Source organism: Oryx dammah, unplaced genomic scaffold (assembly GCF_014754425.2).
Source record: "Oryx dammah isolate SB20612 unplaced genomic scaffold, SCBI_Odam_1.1 HiC_scaffold_17, whole genome shotgun sequence".
NCBI classification, from domain to species: domain Eukaryota; kingdom Metazoa; phylum Chordata; class Mammalia; order Artiodactyla; family Bovidae; genus Oryx; species Oryx dammah.
The window spans coordinates 14,286,777-14,291,385 of record NW_024070201.1 but is presented as its reverse complement, the minus strand read 5'-3'; the positions used below and the strand labels follow the sequence as shown (position 1 = coordinate 14,291,385).

The window sequence follows — 4,609 nt, the reverse complement described above, 5'->3', positions numbered from 1 at the left end:
GCTTTTCAGACAAGCTTTTCTCAAAAGCTAAGAGAATTCAGTACCACCAAACCAGCTTTACAATAAATGTTAAAGGGACTTATATAGTTAAGAAGTACAGAGAAGAAAAAAGATCTACAAAATCAACCCCAAACAATTAAGAAAATGGCAATAGGAACATACATATCGATAATTACTTCAAATGTAAATGGATTGAATGTTCCAACCAAAAAAGACAAACTGGCTGAATGAATTAAAAAACAAGGCCCAGCCCCAGAAACCAAGCCAGCGGGTGCGGCATCTCTACTGCGTAGGTGTGGTGGCCCACGGAAGGGGAGAGGCGACCGATGGGTCAACGGGCCTCGAGGAAGCCGAGTTTCCACGGCGGCCCGGGGCAACACCCTCTCCCAACCCAGCATGTAGGTGCCGGGCGGCTGCCATGAACTCCGGAGCCATGAGGATCCACAACAAAGGACATTTTCAGGGTGGAATCCAAGTTAAAAATGAAAAAAACCGACCATCTTTGAAATCTCTGAAAACTGATAACAAACCAGAAAAATCCAAATATAAACCTCTCTGGGGTAAAGTATTTTACATTGACTTACCTTCTGTCACCATATCTGAAAAACTGCAAAAGGACATTAAGGATCTGGGAGGGCGAGTTGAAGAATTTCTCAGCAAAGATATCAGTTATCTTATTTCAAATAAAAAGGAAGCTAAATTTGCACAAACCTTGGGATGAATCTCTCCTATATCAAGTCCAGAATCTGCGAATACTGCGGAAACCTCATCCCAGCCATGATGGAAGTTCATTTAAGTCTCCAGATACAGTGTATTTGAGCAGAGGAAAATTATTAGTTGAACAAGCTATCAAGGACCATGACTTTATTCCTTCAAACAGTATATTATCTAATGCCTTATCACGGGGAGTAAAAATTCTTCATATTGATGACATTAGATATTACATCGAACAAAGGAAAAAGGAATTGTATTTACTCAAGAAATCAAACAATTCTGTAAGAGATGTGGGAAAGAGAGTAGGTGTTGGCACTCAGAAAACAAAAACAGGTAGACTCAAAAAGCCTTTTGTAAAGGTGGAAGATATGAGCCAGGTTTATATGCCATTTTATCTTCAGCTGACCAATATGCCTTTTATAAACTATTCTATTCAGAAGCCCTCCAGCCCATTTGATGTAGAGAAGCCATCTAGCACTCAAAAGCAAACTCAAGTTAAACTAAAGATCCAAACAGATGGTGATAAATGTGGTGGAATTCCAGTTCAATTCCAGTTAAAAGAGAAGAAGAAAAAGGGATACTGTGAATGTTGCTTGCAGAAATATGAAGATCTTGACATTAATAAAATACAGTGTTGGATCCCTTTCTCCTATTATTGCAAATGTTGTGAAAAGGTCTGGAACTAAAGAGCCGGAATTGCTGCATAATTCTCAGAAAGACTCCAGGGAAAATGTACATATGAGGGAGCAAGGTTTCCTATATAAAGAACCTGTTCAGGAACCTGAACAAAAGTCTGTGTCTTCTTCAAACATACCCTCCACCATTCTAGTGAACTGAGAGAACTTGATGATAAAACATCTCATAAATGTTCCATGTTAAATCCAGCTGAAAATAACATAAAACAAAATTTTACACTCTGCCTCCATGTAAAAATAAACAAGAATGCATTCTTGATGTTTCTGAGCACAAATTAATTTTAAATGAAAGTGACTTAGAAGTGAAAGTAGATCACTGTCCCTGTAGGCCACAGACATCTATACAAGTTTCTAATTTCAATACAGATAATAGTGCATCTCAACGGAAACAAAAGTCAGATACTGTGCTTTTTCCAGCAAAGGATCTGAAAGAAAAGGACCTTTATTCGGTACTTCATCGTAATTCTGATCTGTTAGCAATAAACAGTTCACAGGAGCACCTAACAATTTGGGCAGAAATTCCATCTGAAAGCCCTCCTGAGGAACCCAACACGTGTGACATCAAGAGTATGGATAGTTTGCCTTCTGGTAAAATCTGTCGGAAAGTGAAAATACCATTAGGAAGAAATAAAAAAGAAAACCTGGAACCAAATGTGGAGTTAGATAAGAAAAGAACTGAATTTCTTACTACACAAGAAGAAAACAGAATTTGTAGCTCACCAGTACAATCTCTCTGGATTTATTTCAGACTAGTGAAGAGAAATCAGAATTTTGGGGTTTCACAAGCTATACTGGAAAGAATAATATATGTGATGTTTTAGATATTTGGGAAGAGGAAAATTCAAATCTGTTAACAATGTTTTTCTCTTCCCCTTCAACTTCTACATTTACTGGCTTTTAGATTTAAAATAAATGCCTTTCAGAAGCAATGAAGATCATATTCTTGACTTCTTTATAAATATATATAAAAATTATTAGTTCGGGGAATGGGGGTTTGCCAGTTTTGTTTACAGAACCAAATGTAAATATTAACAATAAAGGTGATTTTACATTAAAAAAAAAAAAGGCCCATATATATGCTGTCTGCAAGAAATGCACTTCACACCTAAAGACACATATATACTGAGAGGATGAAAAATATATATTCCATGCAAATGGGAAGCAAAAGCTGGAGTGGCAATTCCCTATCAGACAAATAGACCTTAAAATAAAGAAGATTACAAGAGGTAAGGAAGGACACTACATAATGATCAAGGGATCAATCCAAGATGAAGATGTAACAGTTGTAAATATCTATGCGCCCAACATAGGGGCATCTCAATACACAAGACAAACACTAACAGACATAAAAGGAGAAATTGACAGTAACACAATAACAGTAGGCTTCTTTAACACCCCACTCACACCAATGGGCAGATCATCAAAACAGAAAATTAGTACGGAAACACAAGCCTTAAATGATACATTAGATGGGATGGATCTCATTGCTATCTTCAGGGCATTCCATCCACATGCAGAAGAATACACATTCTTCTCAAGTGCACATGGAACATTCTCCAGGATAGACCACATCTTGGGTCACTAATCAAACCTCAGTAAATTTAAGAAAATTGAAATTGTATCAAGCATCTTCTCTGACCACAATGCTATGAGACTAGATATCAATTATAAGAAAAAAAACCTGTAAGAAACACAAACATATGGAGATTACACGTTTCTAAATAACCAATAGGTTACTGAAGAAATCAAAAGGGAAATAAAAATTTTCTAGAAACAAATGACAATGAAAACCTATGATGTGGAGCAAAAGCAGTTCTAAGGGAAGTTTATAGCAATACATTCTTTCTCAAGAAACAAGAAAAATGACAAATAGACAATCTAAATTTACACCTGAAACAACTGGAAAAAGAAGAAAAAAAAATTAGTAGAAGGAAAGAAATCATACAGATCTGAGCAGAAATAAATGAAAAAGAAATGAAAGAAATGATAGTAAAGATTAATAAAATGAAAGGATGGTTCTCTGAGAAGATAAACAAAATGACAACCCTTTAGCTAGACTCATCAACAATAACAGAGAGAAGAATCAAATCAACAAAATTAGAAATGAAAAAGAAGACATTACAATAGACAATGCAGAAATATAAAGGATTATAAGAGACTATTATGAACAACTATATGGCAGTAAAATGGATAACCTGGAAGAAATGAACAAATTCTTAGAAAAGTTCAATCTTCCAAGACTGAACCAGGAAGAAATAGAAATTATGAACAACACAATAATGGGCACTGAAATTGAAGTTGTGATCAAAAATCTCCCCCAAAACAAAAGCCCAGGACCAGATGGCTTCACAGGAGAATTCTCTCAAACATTTAGAGAAGAGTTAATGCCTATCCTTCTGAAACTCTGTCAAAAAATTGCAGAGGAAGGAACAATTCCAAACTCATTCTATGAAGGAACCACTACCCTGATACCAAAACCAGACAAAGACAACACAAAAATAGAAAACTCCAGGCCAATATCAATGATGAACATAGATTCAAAAATTCTCAACAAAATTTTAGCAAACAGATTTCAGCAACATAACAAAATGTTCATACACCATGATAAAGTTGGGCTTATTCCAGGGATGCAAGGATTGTTCAATATATGCAAATCAAACAATGTGATACACTATATTCACAAACTGGAAGATAAAAACCATAGATCATCTCAATAGATGCAGAAAAAGCTTTTGATAAAATTCAGCATCCATTTTTTATTAAAACTCTTCAAAAATGGGCATAGAAGGAACCTAACTCAGCATAGTAAAGGTCATATATGATAAGCCTATGGCAAACATTATTCTCAATGGTGAAAAACTGAAAGCATTCCCTCTAAGATCAGGAACAAGATAAGGGTGTCTACTTTCACCCCTATTATTCAACATAATTCTGGAAGTCCTAGCTACAACAATCAGAGAAGAGAAAGAATTAAAAGGAATCCAGATCAGAAAAGAAGAAATAAAGCTCTTACTGCAGATGACATGATACTGTACATAGAAAACCCTAAAGATAGTATCAGAAAATTATTAGAGCTAATCAGTGAATTTAGCAAAGTTGAAGGATACAAAATCAAAACACAGAGATCACTTGCATTTCTTTACACTAAGAAGGAAATATACAATGAAAAATCAGAAGGAGAAATTAAGGAATCAATCCTA

General features: G+C 35.4%; 1 pseudogene; it reads left to right on the top strand.

Annotated features, from left to right (window-relative positions):
• The first annotated feature begins 313 nt into the window (after positions 1 to 313).
• Positions 314 to 2,462, top strand: LOC120876189 (annotated as a pseudogene).
• Positions 2,463 to 4,609: the final 2,147 nt, after the last annotated feature.